The 24,433-nt window shown below is 39.7% G+C and overlaps 1 protein-coding gene across 2 annotated transcripts in view; it reads left to right on the top strand.

Moving 5' to 3' along the window:
* ALCAM (activated leukocyte cell adhesion molecule) overlaps nt 1-24,433 on the top strand; it is a 168,405-nt gene that overhangs the window by 63,960 nt on the left and 80,012 nt on the right. The window contains exon 1 of one of the 2 annotated variants that reach the window (XM_019476328.2): nt 7,661-7,784. The exons of the other annotated variant lie outside the window; for it this stretch is intronic. The gene's annotated coding sequence lies outside the window, so the exon portion shown is untranslated. Of the gene's footprint in view, nt 1-7,660; nt 7,785-24,433 lie in introns of those variants that run through there. 2 annotated transcript variants of the gene reach the window in all.

Below are 24,433 nucleotides of genomic sequence, written 5' to 3'. Positions count from 1 at the left end.
GAGGAGGAAAAATCCACAACAAACTTACAGCCTCGGTGGTGCTATGCTAGCTAGTGCCACATCAACAAAGGGAGCTGGAGGTCATAATTAACCATAAAATGAATACGAGCCACTAGTGTGATGCTACAGTTAGCAGAGCAAACAATCCGTTGGCATGCATCAACTGATGCATCTCAAGAAAAACTAAGGAAGTTATTCTTCTGCTCTGCTCAGCATTGGTGAAGCCACTGCTGGAATACTTGCGTCCAGTTCTGGGCGCCACACTTCAAGAAGGATGTGGAGAAACAGAAGTGACCCGAGCAGGGTGCGGGGCCCAGGGCAAATCAGCTTATACAGGGCCCTGCCCTCACTTTGATCCTACGGGCCCTGGACCCGAAGAAGCTGCCTTTGGTGGGCAGGTGGGGAGTGAGTGGCTGGACAGGAAACGGCCAGCCTGCCCAGTTTAGTGGGGCCCCCCAAAGCACAGGGCCTGGGGCAGTTGCCCCGATTCGTAACCCCCCCCCCCCGGCGGGATGGCCCTGTGGAGAAACTTGAGAAAGTCTAGAGAAGAACCACTCATATGATTAGAGGCTTGAAGAGCAAGCCATATAAGAAAAGACTGACAGATTTGGGACTTCAGCCTAGAAAAGAGAAGACTTCAGGGAGATTTGGGGGCAGCTTGCAAATATATCAGGGGAGAGCATCAGGGGCAAGGCGAACAACTATTCACCCAAGCACCCCAGGGGAAAACCAGGAGCAATGGTTATAAATTCCTAGAAGAAGGTCTCAGACTGGGTAGAAGGAAAAAAGTCTTCATGGTTAGTGTGACTGGACTCTGGAATAGACTCTTGGTGGGGGTGGTGTGGGCACCTACCCTGGAGATCTTCAAAAGGAGACTGGATGAATGCCTTGCTGGGGTTATTTTTGTCTTTCCTGCCCAGAGCAGGGGGGTGGACACTAAATACAACACTGTTTGACCTTTTTAGAAGATGTATATGCAGGTACTTGTGGGGGGGGGGAGTGGGTGTTAGGTGTGTGGGGGGTGTGGGTATGGGAGAATTTGGGGTTTGTGGGTGGGTATTATGCGATTATGTTCACTCATACATTTTGTGCACAAAATTACACAGGTGCATAATTCCTTGGGGGTGTAATTGTATGGAAAAGGCACTATAATCTGCTATATGGTGAGGTTTTTTGTTTTGTTTTTTTAAGTTTGGATGACTTGCATTTTGAAACTTTAATAAGAACAATACATGGTTTTTAAAACTGCATCAACTTGGTTTCACTTCTGCAGACAGTGTAGGACATGTGCAGTCTATTCTGTCACTTGCAGTACCTGTGAGATATCTCCTTATTTCTTGGGGGGAAGAAATCTGTCAATTACCTTATCAGAGCTAAGTAGTACATGGAACAGTGATCTATTAAATGATTTGGCAGAATTTTATTTCTAGTAGTACAGTTCTACAAGATAACAGTGACACTTGCAGCTAGTTTATATCAGCATTTTTACTTGAAACCTCTACTTTGCAGAGTTCATATTCATAACTCAGCTATAAAAATTGACACTTTACTGAAACTTCACAGTCAAGGTCTTGTGAGTGAAGATATATATGAAATATATTGAACTATTTTAAGAGTCCAAATAATGTAAGATCATGAGGCTCTTGTAAGTCAGAAACAGCTTTATAATTGGTAAAGAGTTTTTAGGCTATAGGTGTGTATGAGAAATGTAGATTTTGTACCTTAATAAAGTGAGGTTCTTATGGCTGTGTGTGCAAAATCACATCAAGAGTCACTTTTACCATAAGGAAAGGGCCCTGCTGTGCTGCAAGGCTTGAGTGTTGGTGAGTTTTCTGAGTAGATCTTCTTTGGGGACCATGTATCTGTTCCTTTTTATATGTCTACAGAGAAGTATCTGAGGCTGGAGGCAGTTGCTTGACTTGGAGCAAATCTAAGGGAGAAGTTGCATATTACACTTACTACTAATTCTATGGAATGATAAGCAGTGTTAAAGGTGGAACGTGCTATGAACAGTCAAATATTTGTGTGTTAATACCGTTTCTTGTATGCACAGCTGATTTGTCACTAGAGGCCAGATCCAGATGTGCAGGCCTTTGTTGTCTGGTGTCGCAAACCACACATCTTGCATGTTAACCTGTGCCCCGTGCTGCTAAGTTGCAGTGCTGGGGCACAATTTGCTACTGGGATTTCCCATTAGCAAAAAAAACCCCCCAACCCTGACGCACAAGTGGCGTAAAACACACCAAAGTGCTGTGTGCCTGCCGAGACAAATGCAGAGACGGGGAGCAGGCAGCCGAGGACTGTCTTCTCTCCGGTCTCCGCGTGCCGCTTCCCAGCTGGCTGGGGCACAGGATGCCTCGGCCTGGGGGCTTCCTGCCAGCCAGCTCCCCTGCAGCACATGGAGCAGAGAGACAATGTGTCCTGCTCTAAACCACATGAACAGAGGCCTGCACTGCAGCACGAAGTAGTGGCCGTAATTTGTGCTGTTACTATTTGTGCTGCTACAAATGCACACCTCCTGCTTGTGTGGACACGGCCAGGGAGTTGGTGAGCAGGGATGTGGCTAGGAGTCAAGACACTTGGGCTCTATCCCTGTTCTGGGTAGGGGAGTGCTCAGACTGGTGCATCCTGGGATGTTGGAGGACTGTAAATTGCTCATTTTATCTCTGTGGAGCCGACTGAAGTTATCCTAAGAGCTGGATTAACCTAACCCTCTCCTGAAGTTGTATAACTTTGAGACACTCAGAGGGTATTTAGCATTAGTTAACAAGCCTTAATGGGCTGATGCTTGCATTTCAAAAGCCCTTAGTATGGTCTAAGAGTATTGTATAACTTCAGCATAAGCCTTTCCACATCTACTGAACATGCAGAAGACTAATTCATAAAAACTGATTATGTGCTGTAAGGGTTTCTGGACAGAACAGTTTTGTGAGGTAACTGTTTGTATAATGAAAGGTTTTGTTCAGTGAAAAGTTGCTGTATGTGGGGAAAGCAACTCTTCCATTCAGACTGTGGGCTAAGTACGTTAATGTTTTGATTTCGTAATCCATACATATGGATTTATAGCAAATTAGCTATGTTAAAAATTGTGTGACAGTGTCTGCACAATCAGTGTTGCTTTTATAGTGAAACTCTTCAAATATAGGCTAATACTATGCAACACTTAATATACAGGACTTTATTAAAAATCTGTTTGGTGGGCTTTGACTGGTCCAAATGGCGGACTTAAGGCGCATGCAGAATAATAAATCTAGTTTGTCCAGCTGAATTTTAAGTCTTAACTGCTATTCACTTTATATCTTAATCAAATACTAGTTATTTGTACAGCTGTAGGGGGAATATATACTAATCTTATTCATAAATCAACATTAAACTACATCTTAGAGAATGTAGAACAAAAACTCAGAGGCAGCAGAATTTGCAATGACAAACATACTATGCTAAAAATGTCACATGGAGCTTGCTAAAAAGGCTATCATAAGAATTCTCAAACTTCTTTCTGTACAAATGATTCCTCAAGGCTTTTTTTTAAATAACATATATGATGTCTTCCTCCAGAAGTTTTCTTTCTCTAGAATAATTCAGAAATTCAGATCTTCTGTTTTAGTGCCTTAATGCAGCCAAAAGAAACTAGAACCTATTTTGCTCAGCACAGCATTCTTAAAGTTTCTTTGATGAAATAAAACACTTTTCACAGGACCTGCTCAGTGGGTGATTCTACACAAGAGGCTACTAGTTATTACAGTGTGGTCTGCCACTCGTGTAGATATGGCCTGTAGGTTGGAACTGATATATTCAGCTCTATTTAATTGCTACAATCAAGAAATGACGGCCATCTGAGTGACTTCATTTAATTGCTGCTAGTAACACCTCATCTCACTTTTGGATCTTTCTCACTACTGATGGGGCAGATTCATTTCTCCTCATATTATCTGTTGAAAAGAGCCTGATATGCTAAAGTAACACATCCTTTCTCAGGTGAGGCTCTTTTTAAATACAGCAGGCTGGTAAAACTCTTCTAATGTATTTTACTTCTTAAAACATAAATTTCAGTAGTCTCCCAAACAGTGTGAGAAGAAATGTTACTTTTCAACGGGATGATTGTCATTGCCATTAGGAGGCTATGAAATTACTGAAGTGAGGACTTTTTGGATGCATTTTATGGTTTTGTTTGTTCTTTGGCATCTCTCCAAAACCGTGTCAAATGCCCTGGAGACAACTTTCTTTTTAAAGTCAACACTTTTGGGGTTATACTCCTTCCATTCAGTTCCTGCCCCCTGCTACCTTCACCTCTCCCTCTACAGCAACTAATTGTAGATTCATCAGATGTACAGTCCCTTTTGCTATTGCTTGTATGTTTTGGATGTTACCAGTCCAGGCATCTTTGGTATCCTTTGGCACTATTCCTTCTAGCAAGCAGCTGGTGGTCTGGATTCCCTCCAAGAGTCTTTGATAAAATTCCTAAAGGTGATGGTACTTAAAGTGCAAATAGCAGCTGTTCAGCAATCAAGAGTGGAGTTCAGGGGATGAAGTGTTTTTTAACACCTTGAAGGAATGCTTTATTTTTCCTTTAAGGGTTTTTTTTAGTTTAGAAGATCTTTCCTTCCTGGAGTCCTATTCTGATGTTGCATTTCTTCATGGAACCACCTCAATTTACTGTAATTTCCTTTACTAATTCCCTTTCAGATAGTTATCTGTTCTTCTCAGAACTAGACTTTCACTTCTTTTCATATTCCTTGAGACATGCTTTCCTCCCCACTTCTAAAACCTGCTATTTCTTTATAGCTTAAGATTCAGCTTCAAACTTTATTTGCTCTTCAGCTAATCAACAGTAGCCTCTGCCTGATTGCTAGCACCTAGGACAGAGCACTTGTATACCTCAGAAATTTTGGAAACGGTTAATATGGAGACTAATCTTTCCCACACTTTTAGAAATAGGAAAGATTTGTTTTGGTCCTGGAGGAAACAGGTTTACAAGCTAAAATAACCTGTCATTTTAGAAAATGTCTTCCACCTGTTTGGAACAACAGCACAGGATTAGCAAACAATCTGTTCATTTTTTTTTTTTTTTTCCTGAAGGTATGAACCCAATCCAAAGTCCATTACAGCAGATTGGAGTCTTTCAGCGGAGTTTTTTGTTAATAGTTTTCAAGTGGGGCCCTAATTGAGATGCAAAAGATAATATGCCATCTCTTACATGATCTCACAATGTTTCTAAAGCAACCCAGCTTGTCTTTTAGGGCAAATTGCAGGTCTCTGTGTAGCCCATGATGGCATACCTGTCTGATTTTTAATCTGACTAGTATGGCCAATAAGGGAAATGAAGAGATTATAGAAATCTTAATGTAGGCTCTCTGTGGGTCCTGCTGCTGTAGTTATGTGTGAAATCTAAATTAGCTTATCAGTAGCATGTAGTACAACTAGACCTAGACTTTGCTGTCAGGACATACCTTTGGTTGCGTCTCTTTAGGCAAAAGACCAAATCTCAGAATTGTAAGTATTGCCTTGTCAGTTTATACTGGGAGCACAGTTAAATCCATGTGGAATAACCTGGGAGAGAGAAATTATTTGAAATGAGAAAATGGGTTGGCAGAAATATAATCTAGAGAGACTGGCAGCAGACTTTGAAGTTGAAACTATTCTTTTAAATCTAGTTTTGAAAATAAGATTTCAAGTTTGTGTCCCTTTTTTAAGATGCAAAAAATGTCATTCAGAGCAGGAAATAAGTAAAAGTGACGGATAGAGGAGGAGTGGTTAAAATAAACAACTGAACCAAAGCACCTGCTACGAGGGCATTAGATCATGTGATTTTTTTTATTTTTTTTATTTTTTTTTTAAAGATTAAGGAGATTGCACCTAATTTTCAATGCTTTCTTTTGTGTGGATGAACTAGATAGGCTTGTATTCTGGTGCCAGCTCCATTATTTTGCTTTGTGCGATCACTTTCCTAAAGATACCGTATCTTTTCAACAAGCCGAGGAAGGCTTCATACTCCCTCAACTAAATATCTTATTACAACAACACCTTGTTCAAAATCTTTGTCTTCAAAGAGTCTTGCATTATTTTACAAAACCTTTGTGCTATGAAGCATTCTCCTTCCCTACTTTTCACAATACATAAGGTGTCCTCCACGCACTTTTGAAACTTGTTAACTTGGAACTTACTAAATTGTATCCGATGCAGCGGCAGGCTCATTTTTTTTTTTTTTTTTATTTGCCTCCAACGCTGTGTATTAATATGGTTAGATGCCAGTTTTAAAAAAGCAAAGCTTTTATGGGTTTAGAATTCTTCTTGTCTCTGGCAATTAATTTTGTTTTCATTTTCGCTTAAAATATAAAGTCACTGGTGTTGGGGTGATTTGGGATTTCGTTTTTGGGTGCCAAGTCGAGACTTTATGAGCCAGATTTTCCTTCAGTGGGTAAACTGGTTACTGGTGAATTTCTGGAATTTAAAATCTTTTCAATGTGTATCAGTGTATCTACCCAAAAATGGAGAGTTACCAAATCACTAGTCATCTTCTGAAAATATTTTGTGCCAGAGACTGTCCTAACATAGTCTTCTGTCACTATGATTATTACAACTGTATCAATATTTGTCATAAGGCATTTGACTTTTTTATACATATTTCTTGTTTTTTATTTTGACAAAACATTTCTACGGATTATGATGGATAGCTGCTTTATGTAGTATCTGTCTTTTTATATCTATTATTTTTATCTATGGAAAAACACTCTCAGTTTGGTAATGGCTCCACCAACTATTGACTTGTTTTTAAACTTTCCTGATTGAAAGTGGAGTTCAGCCAACTCTAGTTGCACCTGACCTCATAACACTATAGATACCTTTGGTGAGGCTTCAGGGATGGAAACAGAAAGGAGACAGCTCAGGTTGTTCTGATGAATAATCTATAAAGACTGATCTTGCTCTGGTAGTTGATTGCCAGAGGTCAGGCATCCTGTGGTAATATTGCTCAATCTATCAACAGTTTTCGTGAGGTGCTGTTAATGTTGAGACCTTGCAGGAAGGAACAGGTTGCACAGAACAGACTTTTCTTGTTTTTCTTCAGTGCATATCAGAGTTGCATGATGGAAAGCTACTGCTTCTCCCAGTGAACAGTCATTGGTGAAGTCCCAATTCTGTTCAAATTTGAAGCCATAAGGAGAGGTCACAAGACCCCTATAGGCTGTCATTTCCCATGGTGATGCCCAGCTCATGTGCACGCCAAATATTTTGGTGAGCACTGACATTGCTGTTTCCCAGATATTCTGATATCTTGGATATGCTGAAACTTGGGTAGAAAAAGTGATTTGGCTCAATCTCCATCTGGATAAAATAGGGGGAAACAGTTGGGGGAAGGTGGTAAGAAGGGGAAAGAATGGGGATGAATTTGTAGAAGTTATTGTAAAACTTTTGATGGCAGGGAATAACCGCAGGGTTTACGTGCAGTGAAACTAGAGACAACATTGCCAGTGGACAACAACTCCCTTGTCTAGGCCACTCCTGGATATAAAAATTAACTTGAGTCTTGCTTGAAGATGAAACATAAACTTGAATCTTTGACCCTTGTATAAAGAGGCCTTCCCACTGAAGGAATTATGCACTATCCAGTGGATTAACCATCCAGATTGGAGATAAGGGCACCCTTTTTAATCTGTAAGATGGACTCTAAAGCATATAGAGGTCTTTCCAGCTTTCAGGTCTCAAACTTTCTGTTTCTCAGGAAATGACTCAGCGCTTGGTCAAAATATCCAAGTTCCAGTGGGTGTTTAGTTTTTAACTCAGAGGTAAAACTGTATTTGTTATAATCATACATAACCTTGTGTGTGTATGTTCGTGTGTGTGCATGTGAATTGTATGTAAACCTACATAAAAGGCTGTAGGAGTTCATTTTTAAGAAAAAGGCATGTCACCAAGATACAGTTACATGTCATCCACATAACTTTATGGGGGGGAAATAGTCGCTGTCTGTATAGGTTTAGTTGCTGTCCTAGAACAACTTTTTCTTGATATTGTCAACTGTGTGTCTTGGATGGAACTCGTTTTCAGGTACAAGAAGACAGGTGTCTGTACTGGGTACAAGTTTCCTATGAATTGTTCCTGTTTAGTAAGCCTGGCATCCATTTGACCATGGTCTTTCCTTAAACACGCTCATGGGGTAGGTTTAAATGTGCTGTGAAAGACTTTCTTCCTCTTTGATTGCAGAATATGATGGTAGTACCTTTGCCCATGATTACTGTATAATAAGCAGTATGATGAAAACTCTCTTTTTCTTGTAAATTCCTCTTTGCAAGATTAAGAGTAACATTGCCCCCAGGTCTCTTCAGCTCTTTCAGTATATAACAGTCTGGTTGCATACTGATTTTAAGTATTGCATAATAGTTGTTAATAACTTTGAGTGCCTCAGAGTACAGAAAAGTCTTTATGTAAACAAGGAAAGACAAGGACTCTGCCATGGAGAGCCTGCCATCCAAACCCTGATCTCTTACACTAGAAAAGCAAGAATAGCAGGGGAGGCAAGAGGGAGGGACAAAAAGTAATGGTGCTGGTGATGTGGATTCTCATCGAGATGCACATCTTTGTCTTTTGCAAAATCAGTATGTTTGTTTGATCTCTTCTTGTAGTTAGTATGAGAGATGAAATTTTGAGAGGGTTGCTGTTAAAGAAAGGTTAACAGAAATTTAATCTGATTTTTTTTTTTCCCCAAAGCATGGGTAGAGCCTGGAAGAAGAGAATTAGAGACTCCTCTGACAGGGAAAACTGCAGATTGATGTTTTAAATTACAACTGTTAAGCATATTAGTCTTGACTACATCTGCTCCTTCAGCTGTGTGCCACCTACTCTCACAAATCATCTGGTGTTTTGGTATATTCACTGTTAGGTCTATAACAGTGAATAATTGCTCTTTTGTCATGGTGACCCCAGCCAGGTTTCTCTTTTAAACCTCCAAATCCCTCTAATTGTTTCCTTCCCATTTAAAAGCATTATTCTTCTTTAAAATAAAAATGCTTTTAAAATGACCCCCAGTGATTTATATTACCTATCCAACTTTTCAGTCTTTCTGTTCTAACTTCAAACCTCATTGCTTTTGTATCTTCAGGTGTATTGTATTAAATCATATTTGGTTTTATTGCATATTTTAGAGGCGCAATAATGTTTTTAACTGGAAAAAACAGGATAAATATAATTATTTTTACAAATAGTAGGGAACTTTCCGTGTTTATAGATCCTAAAGATAGTCCTTTTGGACTGTAGATCTGGGTTGAGTTGCTACCTTTGCCATAAAATTTCTTTGTAACTCTGGTAAAGTCACTCATCCTCTGTGTGGCCCAAAACATGGAATGATGATTTTCTACCTTAGCCTTTGTCTGTCTTGTCGTCTTATAACTATACTATAACCTGTTTGCAACAATTGCTATCTCTGGCTATGGGCTTATATAATGCCTACCACAATGGAGTGTCTAATATTGGGGCCTCCTCATGCTTCTGTAACAGTACTGCTAATGATAGTGACTTGTAGTTATGTGGACCAGTTTTATACCTTTATTATGACTTTATTAGAGCTTACTAAAACTGGCAAGCATTTTCTCAAATCTGTAAAAGTGACTTAAAATGCAGGTTGTCTCATGAAATGAAGCAGATAATGTACATTTATATATATTCCTTTTTTGATATAGCAGAAGAAGAAGAACTGATCAGTATGTTATATAGAACATTTTATGAGAATTTGCTTTCCATAGTTTTGTGACAGGCTGTCTGGTAAGATTAAATTGTCTGGAGAACATGAGGTTAATACCTAGGAGACTTATATCATGCATATATAATGTTATGCATAATGGGTTTAATTTGCTACGTAACTGTGCTTTCTGTGACGCATGTAAACCTACACATTTAAGCTTTTTTATTTTATTAAAATACTGGGGGGGGGGGGGGGGGGACTGTTAATTTTCTGGAATTGAAAATCAGTATTTGCTCTTGAATACACTTGAATAGCAAACTATAACCATTTGTTTGATTGATAATAATGGAGCTAGAGACTAGCATTGAGAGACAGATTATGATGGAACATTTTAACTAGCAACACATGGCAGTTGATTTATATGAACTATATTTTCAAACATTTCTCCAGTTGTTCAGTGTTTAATATTTCCCTAAAAAGACATTAGTATGCTGTTAAAATGTTGTTAGAGAGGTGCTGCCATCAGAAGTTTACACTTCTTTTCTGCACAAATCAGTACATTTTACTTCAATTAAATTCAGATAAATTTCATTGTACATATTAATTGGGCTAAGAGCTGCAGGCTGTGGTTACATCAGAAACCAGCACTGTTCTTGTTTAGTATTGCTGTGGCAGGTCAGATCAGGCAAGGCCCTCCACATACCTTAATCCAGTGCTGAAGAGGTTTGAGGCAGAGGTTTTGCAGAGTTCTGGACTGTTGAGATCAGTCTCTGCACTCTTCTGTCCAAGTCCAAATCTTGTGACCACCTTCTCTAAAGTAGGCCCTGCTTTAAAACGTTTGTTTCCTTGTTTCCTTCCATTTTTCTTTGTAAAGGAATCAATAGAGAAATTTGATGGGATGTTTAAATGGAGTAAGAGAATCTGTTGGTTGTGGAAAAGGACATGGATCTGAATTATTGTGTAGCTTTTACAAATAAAGTGTATAGGTATAACAAGGTGTTGGATAGATGTAGATGGTGGGGGTTTTTTGTTTTTGTTTTTTTTAAGATCTTGGACAAAAACTGCATCCTTAGAATACCCACCTAAAGCTCAAGGTGGCATTGACTCATTAAATGGGAGAAAGTAGGGCTTTGTATAGGAAAACCAAAACCAACAGGTGTTCAAACTTAAAGTATATACATCTTAAAAAGAAAACATGATTATTTTATCATAGATTAACAAAAATCATTCTCTAAGCTTCTATCTCAGTTAAGTTTTACAAATACATTTTCACACTAATTTAGTACTGTTTCTTTTTGATGTAAAATACTTAATGATTTATGTCAGTTCAGTTTTTTCTTAAATTGCTGCCTATTCTTGGGCTCTTTTGCTGTACAAGATAAGTAGGGTGCAGGTTTGTGTGTAGGTATAGATCACAAATTTTAAAAGAAAATCTTTACTTACTTTACATGTCTATACATGTTGATATTGCACCTGAAACTTGCATATACATAGCACTGCTGTTACCTGTAAGCTTCATTATAAAACAGGTACAGATTCAAGGTGTAAGTAATAGAATTAGAATAGATGCATAACACACTATATAATAGCTGCAAGTAACCCTAGTTGGAATTTTTCTCCCCTTGCACTTTAGAGTTAGAAAGCTGTACTGAAATGTTTGTTGGGTGTGGTGTCTGTTTTTATGTTGACTTCAATGGAACCGTTCTGGCAATTTTTCACAAATCAGGTTTGTACTGTTCTGAATACTGCAGACTTGCTCAAGCTAAAAATATGTTCATTGCCTTGCATTCTTAATTAAAAACAAATTGTTTTGACACCTAGAACAGAGGTTCCCAAACTTTTTTCTTATTGCATATCCCCTTCCAGGTTTACTAGCTGTCTGCGTACCCCTACCCACATATGCTTTGTATTTTTAACCCCTTCAGTACCAATTATTATAATAACGAAAATTAAATCTGGCATTACACAGTTTCTCCTGTGTACCCCCCAGAGATGTGTTGCATACCCTTCAGGTACACATACCTCAGTTTGGGAACCCCTGACCTAGGATTTGCTTGTGTAAGTGTCTTTTCAACACTGCTCGGAAACTACCCTTTGACACTAAAGGGAGAGTAATACACATCTTTTCCTTGGATGTACAGAAAAGAACAGATTAGAGTAAATGTTAATAGCTTGTAACCTATGATTGTGAGTGTACACATGCCATTGTTTGCCTGCTAGAGTTCAAAATTTGATAGAGCCTAAATATCAGGATTGCAAACCACTAATTGTGTGTTTAGTCATTAAGCAATTAATATAAAATTACATATTCTTGTACAGCGCTTTTCCATTTTAGGAGTCTCAAAGTGCTTTAGAGATGTTGATGGATCTCAGTTTTCTGAGCGTGGAAGTACATGCTTTAAAAGAATGCTCAGTTAATTTGCCCCAAGTGTATACAGTGTTTTTGGTTTTGGGGTGGTGGAGAGAGCAAAGGAGAGCATCCAGCTGTTCTTTTATCCCCTGTTCTTTGTTCCCCAGAAAGAATGTTCTTTTCTTGATGCTGTTAAATAGGACATGGTTTTGTTTACTTAAATTTAAATTTAAAACATTTTAAACACATTTAAAACAATCTGTCTTAGCAAGAAAGCCTTTACATTATGGCAATCATCCTAGCTGAAATTCTTCTCCCCTTTCTATGAGGAATGACTAGTACACCTGAGTGAACTAATTTAGAAGAAACATGTACAATAAAAGTAGCGTGGGTTTGCTGTATAGAAATGGCTTGAGGCAGGGAGACAGGCAAGAAGGTATGAATTTGAAATAACGTGCATTTGATGGGATATTTTGTTTTGGCAGCTGTGTAACATTCAAATTCTCCAGAATGTTAAAAAAAAAATTTTTTAAGTCTGTATCATTGTCCTGTGTTTCATTCCGTCCCGTCCCCCCCGTTTTCCCCCCCCCCCCACTTGCTGCCCTCCTTATAATACAGCACTAAAACCTGAGGGACGGGTTCTGATCTCAGTTACATCCCTGTAAATCTGGAATGACTGCATAGCTAAATGATTTGTGCTGCTGTAACTGAGATCAGAACCTGGCTAGCAAACACTGTGTTTCTTCCTTTTCTCGTGCATTGAGATGCAGCACTTTTGAAGGCAGAAACCCCACGAGATTTCAAAGATTAGTGAAATCTGTTCATTTATTCATTGTTATTGGAACGTTTGAATGTGTGGCGGGTGAGATGATGAGCTTCGTAGTAATGAAGAATGTTCCGCATAAAGAGAAGGCGTGTGGATTGAGATTATATATTTAAATGTGTGCACACAATCCTGCTAGTATTTTAGTATTATGTGAGACTTTATTTCTACATCAGTCTTTAAATTTGTGTCTTGGTGGTGGATTATATGTAACAGCAAGGCTCTTAGCATTTGGATGAGGTCCATCTTAATTTACCACCATCGGATTTTAGTGTTAAGTTACTCTTCATTTCTTGTAGTCTTATTTGAATGTGTAGATGAAAAAAGAATAATGCAGAGACTGATCCCATTAGGTAAAATATTTGGACATCTTTACATACCTCTGTTTAATTTTGTGCAATGGTTCTGAAAACCTGTGTGAAGTTCTAGGTAAATTGGAAGCTTTTTTGTGTCCAAACATGGAAGAAAAGGCCTTGTTGAACTGTTTCATTTGTTTGTTAGAAGGAAAAAGGAGAGAAGGGGGAGTGGAAAACTCCAGACTTGTTCACTGGTGCAGCTTGGAAGTTGCTGTCTTTGCCTTTTAAAAGTCTTATGGAGATGCAACAGTGCTTTAATCTTTTTAGTTTGGAGCTATGCAACTTGGTGAACTTCAAAAATCGACCAAGGCTTGCTCCATAACTATAAAGTCTTTCAAGCTTACGCTCTGTCTTCCTGTTCCAGCCCCTGATCTTGTATATTCCTGTAGTTAAGTCAAAAAGAAACGCATACTGCAGCCTTTGTACTGCAACCAGTTCTGAATTGTCAGTGAACAGCTTAATGTAAACTTCTAATGGGCATGTTAACATTTGACTTTCCTCCCTTTATAGTGTAACTTTATTTTATTTTAAACAGTTTTTCCAAATTTAGCAAAGGAGGAACTGCTTAGTGAAGCCAACTCCCATACCAGATTTTCATTTTAAATGTCTCTGTCTAAAAACCTGGTGGTTAGAATTAATTATGACAAACATTTTCCTTTTTTCAGTTTTACAGAAGCTGAACATTCAGGCTTCACAACAAAAAAATGTGCCTTCAGGCAGATGCCCACTGTGAGAAATTTGGGATTGAGAGCAGGATTTGGATTGTCCCCATATAGCCTTAAATTCATGCAGGGAAATGTGTTACTTCTTAGTGCCTGTTAAAGGAAGGAGATTCAAAATGACCTAATTAAGCATATAGCTACCCCATAAAGACAGTGGCGAGACTTTGGAGATGCTCAAGATTGCTTTTAGGTTTCCCTGTCTACATGCTTGCTGCAGAAAACTGAAAGCATGCTTTATACAGAAAGGGGGAGTAATACACATCTTTAAAGGATGATTCATGAAGTCTGGATATATGGTTATAGTTTGGCAGTGGGAAACATCCCCCCAACTTAGTGCCTGCACTCCTCTCTTCGAGTGTGATTCAAGCACCTAATCACACTTCTGAGATTTGTCATGTGCCGAATATCAGTAACTCTGAATATAAGGTGGTGGCACCCTCCATTTTGTTCCAAATCCTTGTGGTTAGAACATTGTCCTAGGATGTGGAAACTCAGATCCTTGGGGTATTTTGGGAAGCCTTCTATAGTGTAGTCAAGTGAGGGTGGCATCTACTCTTCCTGTTGAAACTGGGCCCCTGGGCAGAGAGAAATGCAAGAGTTATAAGGTCAGAAAGAGAACAAGCTTATTTCTATTTCCTAGCTCACTTCTGTGTTGTTGTTTTTTTAATCAATGACTGACTGCCTAAGGTAGAATGCACAGTGCTGGGGAAGCAGAGACCAGAATTGAAGACTCCCCCATCCCACAGCTTTACCTAGCCGACTGGTAACAGGGACAGGCTCACTTTTGCTTCCTTGTGTGTCCTGGGTGAATGCTCTCCTAGCTAGACTTTTGGGTAAATGATAAACACTACATCTGCTTGATGGAGAGGCCCTTTACAGGCGTTTAAGCATTGTCTGGCTATTGCCGGGGCAATTGAAATTGCTCCAGAGCACTGGGGATGGTTTTCTGGGTTGCTTCTACACAAGTCTGCATGCTTAAGTGTTGCCAAGGGACATTGCAGTCTTCAGTGGAGTTATGTATTGGATTTAGATAAGTTAGTATTCTGCTGCCAAGCCAGCTTCAATTGTGTGGTAATACTTGTGTCTAGTTCCTGTGCAAGTTGCAATTAAATGTCTACTGAGGCAATGGGAATCAGGCCCCAAATGCTAAATATTTCTGAATGATGATGCTGGGTGAAAACAGAATAGGAATTATTTTGCATCTTTGAAGACCTTAGTCACAATTGTTTTAATATTTTATGTTTATTGAATTCCTTTCATGTGGGAAAGCTTTTTACTATTGAAGCAAGCCAAAAACAAGAATTATTTGGTCTAGTTGTTAAATACAGCCACTACTGGAGTGGAAAATAAAAGCTGTTTAAGATTATATAACCGTACCACACAATTAGGAAAAGAAGTGAAACATTCAGCAGAAATTTCACCAGAAGTACTGGTGAGAAAAAGAATGCAGCTCCTAGCTGGAATTTGGTCACTAGATTGGGTTTAAAGTCTTTTATTATTACATGCTGAAATTTTGCAATACTGTATTGTGGAACTTCTGTAACAATAAATGGTCAAAATTTCTATTTGAACATGCATCTCAGTATTTCAGCCAAAATGTCCTACAGTAGGATATTTCGCTGAGAACAAGACTGTTAACTAGAGAAATATTTAACATATGTAAATAGTTATTTGTTCCCTTGGCTCCAAGAGAATCAAAAGTTTTTCCCAAATATTTTCCAAAAAAATAGTTTTAGTAGTTGAGGAATCTCCACTAAGTTTTTTTTTAAATAAAAATATGCATGCTAAATTTATTATAGCGCACAAATTCTTATTACTGTATTTACCCAAATCCAAGGCAATTTAAAATTTAAGATGACCTCCAAATAATTAGATGGTACACATGGAAAAATTGTTATAATTGTCCATGTATAGAAGCTAATTAGTGGAGGATGATCTTTAAATCAACAGTTGTAGCAGGGCAAGCAGCAGCACGGGGCAGGCAGTGTGAGGGTGGGGAGGAGGCAGGGAAGTTGTCTGTCTGTCCCCTTTGCCTGCCCATCCTCCAGTGCCTGCAAGATCTGGCCCTCCCTATAGTGCCTTCCCCTGGCACCTACTCCCTAATCCAGAGGTGGGCAAAATGTGGCCTGGGGGCCCGATGCGGCCTGTCAGGCCATTCTATCCAGCCTGCGGGGCCTCTAAAAAAATTTAGAAAATGAATATTTATCTGTCCCTGGCTGCCTATCATGCAGCCCTTGGCTTGCCAAAACTCAGTAAGCAGCTCTCTGCCCAAAATAATTTCCGGCCCCTGCCCTAACCACTTGCTTCTCCCTCACCCACTCCCCACTCCTCCACACACACTGCTGTTGCTGCTTACCCTCCACAGCTGTCACTTTGGCTTCAGCCCTGTGTTAGACTGGGGCATGGAGCATGTGGTTGGTCTGACCCAGAGGCCATGTGGCTGTGGCTGTAGCAGCTGGGGCCAGAGCAACCAAGTACTCCATGCTCCAGTCCAGAGCAGGGCCAAAGCCCAGGAGTAAGAGGTTGGGGTGCAAAGGGGGAGAGAGGGAAGCAGAGCAGGAACAGGTTGCTGGTATGGCTCCAACCCTGGATCAAGGCTGGAGTTGAAGTTGCTGCTGCCACCTGCCCCTACCTTCCTTCTGCCAGTACTTAAATCCAAGCTGGGGAGATTGGGGGGGAGAGGCAGGGGAAAGACTTTTCCTCTCATGTTACATGTGGGGGAGGGAGGGAAATTTCATCTTTGAATCAAGTAAATACGGTAACTTCCTTTATATATTCTTAGTGCCCTTTGATATTTGTTCTCAGAATGATAGGTTGACTGTTTATGGTACAATGGCTTGTGATCAAAACCAGAAAATACCATTTAGGATTCTTAGTACAATGGAATTAATGCATCTGATATAGTTTGCAGTTAGCTAACTGCCAAGAGTTAGATGTGCCAAAAATATAGCTGGAATAGCTATTACTTCATTGAATAGCTGCCATTTATCTTTTGACTTTCTTTTGACTTTCTCATCATATTGGCTACCACAAGGTCTGACTTGAGGTAAATCATAATCTGAAAATTCAGAGCTTGCTAATTTTGAAAATGAACCCATATATTAAAAATTACATTCAGTAACTTTTAGGACTATACGATTCTCCTGCCGTTTCTATGTTGGAAGTGTATCTGCATACAAAGATTCATAAAGGATGTATGCAAATATGTGACCAAGATAATGGGATTTTCTTGGCCTGTTTTCTGTAAGAGATCAAAGTATTGTATACAAGATGTGAAGAGGAAGGTGACACGCAAGGTATATTAAATGGACAGAGAAATACCATTACAACCAGAGTTCATTGAATATATATTGCCCTCCTCTGAAAATACTTGTTGAGATTCTGTGTGACGGCCACTGTTTTGAAAAGCACCTGATAATATTACGTATTTTAATTCCACTGGAAAACCAACGCCCTTTAACAGGTATGAATATATGAATAGCAAATAGAAACTGGAATATTGCAGTTCTGGGAACTGATCTGCTTCTGCTCTGTTCTCTTGAGAATGAAAAGCAAACTTACAAAATCCTCCAAAATTGTTGGCATCTGTAAAGACCAAATTATGTGATCTTGGCTCATGACAACAGACAATGACACAAATGAAAATGAACTTTTCATATGTGAAGAGAAGCAGTCATCAAAATTAGACCATGAGCAGTTTAGTCACAGATTGGGGGGGGGGGGGGTGTCTCAAAACAGTATTGAAAATAAGGCTTTCTGATCCATAACAGAATATGGGAGCTCCTTTGTGGAGTTAGGTTCTTTGGTTCCTTGTTGCTTCCCCTTTTGTTCTTACCTGGAGGTTATCATCATTTTGGTGAATATTACTTTTGCCCCTGTTATATGAACCTGTACAAAAGGTTGCAAGGCTTTTCTGTTGTGCTATTAAACCATATCCAGCCTTCCGCTTCAGTATTACTAGAAGAATAAAACGGCAACTGTGTTCTTTTATTAGCCCTTTTGAAATGGGAGTAGATAACTTTAATTGCCTAGTGTCTTGCAGTGAATAGATTAAGTAGTTGGCCCCCAGAAAGTTATCTTCCAAGAAGTGTAGAAAGCCAGGCCAACTGAAGCTTCTGTCTAGAGAGCTGAGGGAGTTTATGCATTAATGTATAAACTGTGCTATTATCTGACAAATGTAGGCTGTAGGCCAGCAACATACAGCTTTTATTATATCCTCATCAGGTACCATAACCTCAATCATTTTTCTAAATGTTTCTTCTGTATTGGCTCTTTTATCAGTTATACACGTCTGATTTTTTTTTTAAACGTGCTTCTCTCCCTTCATCTCTCTAAATTCATTTGTTAGAAGCATTATCACAATCTTGTCCAGGTAACTGATTCTCATTGGACTTGCAGATGAGATTTTCTCAGTTTACAAGTAACAACACATCCACCTTTTTTAACCAATACAAATTCAGCCTGAGATCTAAGAGTTGTGCCTGACTATCTTGTCTCAAGATCAATAAAAGATCATGCAACCCAGAGATTACATAGGAATAACAAAGACAGAATTTATCCTTAAAGATTCCTTTGCTTCTCCAGGAAGTTAGAAATCCAGGTCTCTCCTGTAGAAATAATGGTCATACAGAAGGATAGTTAAATTATAGTTGCTGAGGTAAGCCTGAGTGATCCTAAAGACGCTAAAGAAGCAAGAGTGGAGTGTTATATGTTAGTCTTTATTTATAGTCACATCTAATATATACTAGTCCTAAAATATCCTAATAACAGAGTTGGCAACCTGTGGCCCTTGGGAAGAATCCATCTTCCAGAGATTTTTATCTGGTGTACCATCACACCAAAAATTAATGTTGTGATTCCTGCCATTAGTGAATTTTTCTGCCATTAGTGAGTGTTGAATGGGAATTTGCTGTCTAGTGATGGAATGTCTCCATCCCATCTTAGGGCCTGCTGTTACTGAAAGATTGGCAACTCCTACAATCAAAAAGTAACTCTTGAACATTTAAGGTTGAGTTTTAGAAGTATTTACCTAATCCCAGTAGGCAGAATTGCCATTTGTATGTGTAATTTAATATTGTGAAACAAGCAGCTGTGAATCATATGCACTTTTCTCTCTCGGAATGGAAATGCTTTGCAAAATTGTGTACATGTGTTTGGTATGATAGGGGCAAAAGGAATATTCTCTAATATTTTGACAAATTTTAATGTCTGAGAATACTCCAGATAAGAGCAGAAGAGGAAGTAAAATTCAGCAAGATAACTCATTCTCAATAGGGCTTATTTATGGCAATTGTTAGTCAAGGGGGCACAGGTATGCAATGTCACATGCATGTCAGTGTACTCTGCTAAATCGTATTAGTCTCTCCTCCTCGTTCCAGTAGGGAATGGGACAGGACTATGTGTGGCTTGTCCGGGGGGAGGGAGGGGACAGGGAGGGCACGTGCCTCCCAGATTTGTGCGTGGGTGTGGGCAGGCTGCCCATTGTGGGTTTGGGCTTCCCGCCCTGGTACCCTCCCTCTGGGGCCTCCACAGCCCAGCAGGCGGGACCCAGCATAGCAAGGCAGGGAAGCTCCTTGCTGGTGCAAGCCCTGTGCTGCCCTGACGAGCACCAACTCCCTACCCAGCAGCAGCAGCAGGTTTCAGTGCCGAGTTGGAGTTGTGCCCTTTGCTGTTGCCAGGTGGGCAGGGTCAGTACCACGTGTCCCGCCTGGCTCCACTCTCCCTTGCTGTGGAGGCCCTGGAAGGAGGGCAGCAGACCAGGGAGCTGAGCCTGCATCCACTCCCCACCCAATGGGCTCTGCTCCAGCTGTGCTGCCCATGGGGAAGGGGGAGCCAGGCGCCGTGCTCTGCTCTGCTGCAGCAGCTCCAATGGGTGGCAGCCGGGGCTTGGGTGCTGCTGTGGGAGGGTAGGAGGCCATACCCAGGTCCCTGGTCCCGTAGCCCTGGCAGCTGGGGGCCCCCTCCAGTGGGGCTGTGGGTGAGGAGTGAGGGGCACTGGCAAGGCTGGGGGTGGCTTGAGAGTGAGGGACCTGGACCCGTGTCCTGGTGAGCAGGAAGAGCTCTGATTTTCCATGATAAAAAAACCCAAAATCAAATACCAAAATGTCTAGGTATTTAGAATTGAGTTGATTATAGTGATTGAGGCACTGGTAGCTTCCAAATTGCTTTAAACTTTTAAGTATATCAATAAAACATTATGTTCAGTTGATACCTAGATAGATAGTGGCATTTCATTTTAATTGTGAATTTTGCATTTTTTATTAAAGATTGCGTGGGCTTTTTGTTTTTTGTTTGGTTTTTTTTTCTTAATTAGAGAAATTGTGATTTTTAAATAGAGAAAACCAGGATCCCTGGTGAGGAGTAGGACACATTCTGGGCCTGAAACACTCCCTGGATGTCCTTGTGACTTGCTGGCTCACGAAAGTGTTCCTGAGCTATATGCTTGCTCCCTTCTTCCCATGTAGTAAACCCTGTTTTAGTTTAACATCTGCATGTAAGTGGGAAATTTTGTTCACATTAGAACACCCAGTTACGTTTTATTTTCCCAGGTTCCTGGGTGGGGGCTAGAGCTAAATTTGAAAATTTGGTATAAAACCTGTACATTTGAACCTGACCCTTGTTACTGGTGCCCAGGGCATGGCAGAAGGGTTGCATATAATCTCTGTAGAGGCGTAAATATATTATAATTTATTAAAATAATTAACTAAATCTTATATGCTGCATCAAACTGGTTTTATTTTCAAGGTGCAGAGAGAATATTTCATTAATAGCGGCTAGTTCGTTCAAAGTGGAGAAACCTTTTAGAAGCTGAGAAGCGCTTGTTTCCCTCCATTTTTGGAATGAAAAGCAGGTGGGATCCAGATTCCAAAACTGAAGGACATGGTGCCAGTTCTACATAGGTATTTAGGCACCAAATGCAGAGGGACCTGGTAGAATTTTTTTAAATGCCTATTTAGGTTGTGCTTAATTCCAGTTAGGGCTTATATGTTTTTTTTGTGGAGCTGCTTCCTCTTCAGCCATAGCAGCAAAGCCTTCCACGACACAGGGTATTCCTGCTGCCATTTCCCTAAATGCTGTTAGCCATGTTGGCAGAGCTGTGTCCAGATGAGAGGCTATATCAGGTAAGAAGTACTGCAGCAAAGCATTTTAGTCTAGTATATACCCTTGATACCTCCAATAATCACACATTTCTGAAAATCCCAATAAGCCCTTTACTACATCTTTATGCCCTTAAAATCTGGCTGACCAAAAAAACAATTGGTTGTTTCAATAACTACGTTTAATGCTTCCTTTGATTAATAAATTCATTTTAAATGTAAAATATGTTTTGTTAAACTCCATTTTTGTCTTATTGATGCAGGATGTTTAAGGTATTTTATTTAACTATAAGAAAAAGGTTGTGTTTTGGTGTAATTGAATTCTGATTTTCCTCTAGATGAAACATGGCATGAATCGTGAGTGAAAATAATACAGTAAATGCTAGAAAGCAGCATAATAAAGATCTAAACACTAAGAACACTAATACTTGTATATTGAGCTATACAAATGCCAAAATTAAATTTTTATATAGATGAACTCTCATACAAGTTAGCAAAAAAACCCCCCCAAGCCCCCCCAAAAACCACCACGTTTAGAAACCTATATTTATGTGCAAATCAATGTTTTTAGTAGGTACATCAACAAATGAGAACAAGGCATTCTTTGGGAAAATAATTAAAGTACAAATCTAAAAGAGAAAGATTAAAATGTCTAATCACACAAGGAGGAGACTGATTTATCTTTAAATCATGATTAAAATCAGTGATTTAAATCAATGTGTGCTTTCTTTACCCGTTTTGGTCAGGTACAGACATTATACTTTTACTGTTATCAGTGATCGGAAACTGGTGTATACCTGTAACAGAACAGAAGTTTGGCAAACGTAGATCAGTTTTAAAATGCAAGAACCTGATGTAAGGGGGGGGGGGGTGTCCGTGTGTCCTCCATCAAAGGGTGAATGAATGTGTGTTCTGTTCATTATCAATCTAACTGTGTCACTTACTTAAAACCGTACAACTTGGATCTATTCCATTTTGGGCTTTTTAAATGCCTGTACCTAACCTTAGACATTCAGTATAGTCTTCATCTCTTGGCTAATTTCAGTTGATTTTTTTTTTTTCAAGATTCCATGGGTTTGTACAACATACCAAAACCATTACACCTACTGAATTCCCTTCACTTGCTGATTCTGTAGCAGTCCTTTGCAAAAGCAATCAATCTTCTGTGACATGATCTCTTGATCATAAACCACTGCTATTTGTTGCTTAAGATTCCAGTTTTCTCTTGAATTGTCCCCCTCCCTTAAAATCTATGTAATATGTATGCAATGGCAGAAAATGCTACTTTTATAATAACTGTTTTAAAGTATTGTCTGTGCTAGGGAAATGTTACTGTTACCACCTGGGATTGAACTATGCTTAGCACACCAGCACTCCTGTTTAACTATTCAGAATAGGAGTAGATTGCTCGTTGAGTTTCACTTCACTGTGTTTGTATGCTCTTAGAAATGCCAGCTACTTTTTCCATCTGTTTTGTAGTATCTTCCTGGTGAATGATGAATCTTCTGACATTTAGGCTTATGCTTGGAAGAAGCCTGGGCATGTTTTTCCTATGGTTTTTAATGTGGTGTTTGGGGACCTGAATAGTACCTGTTACAACTTGGCAAGCCAAACTCATGTGCTGTAAAGCAACCCAACTAGTAGCCTTAATTACAAATACCTGTTTTGCGATCGGGCCTATCTGTCACCTTCCTAAGGGCTCTGCTGCCATAGTACCAATAGGTGTGTTGTATCAGCTTATTTTTGGCAGAGGTATTTATTTTTCAGTTGCCATGGCTTCAAATAGGGTTGCAGTGCTCTCTTTGCTGTTACCTACTCATTAAGAAATGCCTTTTCTGACTGATTATGCCATTGAGCACATTGAGCATGAAGGCATCCAAAGACGAACCAACATGGCAGCAGAAAGTAGCTAAATTGCCCCTTGGGTTTTTGCTATCATCTTTGCTCTGTCAGTTTCTTGACATGGTGTGAAGTTTGCTGGTGAAATCCTGGAACGTTCGCTGGAACCTTCACAGGTAGCTTTCTACAGCGCAGCAGAACTCTTGCCACTATGCAAGTGTCCTAGATGGGAAGGATGGTTTTGTGGAGATGGTGTCAGAACTTCAGGGCTAGGGGCAGACGTTGCACACAAACCAGTTTAAGTGATCAGAAACTGGTTTAAACCTGTAACAGAACAGATATTCAGTGCACATAACTCCCCCCCCCCCCCCACTATCTTCCATCTCCCACAGCACAGACCCCAGCTTCACAGACCCTAGGCATGTGACAACACTCCCACCACTTGAGCAGTGGTTGGAGAAAAGCCTGGGATGGTACAGGCAGGCCTCCCCTAATCAAAGTGTCCTGCAGGGTCTGGCAACGCCCTCCCCAGCTCAGCATTGTGTAAGGGAAGGGAGGGATGCTTTAGTGCCCCCAGCTTCTAGCCTGAGCCACGGCAGACATGTGCCTGCATTGCCTCAGTCCAAAAAGAATGTCGAGTTATAAACCGGTTGGGCCCAGCTGGGTTAGACTAACTTGCAAAGATTGAATCAATTCAGGCTCAGGTTTTTTGAATGTGGGGCTAAGTCTCATTTCCCACTTACCCCAGATTGTTGCCTGTGTGATCTCAGGCAAGGTACTTGAACAGTCTGCCTGTTCACCACTTTTTTCCCCACCTGTTACCTGTCTTATCTCTTTAGATTTTACAGTGTCAAGGACTGGTTCCTACTTCATGTTTGTACAGTACCTTAGTGAATGCAATCCACTGTCTCAGTTGAGGCCTCTAGACACTACTGTAATAAAAGATATTAGCAATAACAAAAACGGACAAAGATGCTGTAATTAAAAATTATATTGCTGCTGGTTCTGAAAGCTTAAGGATTTACCTGACAGATTTGTAAGATCATGCATAACTATATTTAAAGAACTGACTTGCATTCAAAATGAGAAAAAAATGTTTTTTTTTAGGCAGAATGAAGTTTAAAGTATGTTCGAGGAATTGAAATTTTCGAAAGAGAAATCCCCAAATCAAATTAGTCCTGAATTCTGGAAACCTCTTGCTGAGGGATACATGCGAACCATATGGTACGCTCTTGAAAACATCAAGGCCTAGGGAGTTATTTACATGGGCTTTGATCATATTTTAGTCATTTTGTGAGTGAAACATTTTCATTTTCTGGTACCTACAAACTGCCTCATAATGTAAATAAATGGGAAGCAATTGCCATTTTGTCTTGGATACATCTAGATAGTGAAAATGTACACAGATGCATTATGCCATCATGACTTAATTTACTTGGTTTGTGGAAACGCCTATTGGTGGGGTGTGTGTTAATTACATGGTAGGCATTTTTGTATGAATTTTTTGAGCTATTTAGACTGTAAAAAATTGGGTGGAGGGAGAAGCAGTAAATCCCTTAAAATTGCTACT

Source organism: Alligator mississippiensis, chromosome 1, assembly GCF_030867095.1.
Source record: "Alligator mississippiensis isolate rAllMis1 chromosome 1, rAllMis1, whole genome shotgun sequence".
Classification (NCBI taxonomy): domain Eukaryota; kingdom Metazoa; phylum Chordata; order Crocodylia; family Alligatoridae; genus Alligator; species Alligator mississippiensis.
This window is presented reverse-complemented; position numbering and strand designations above follow the sequence as displayed.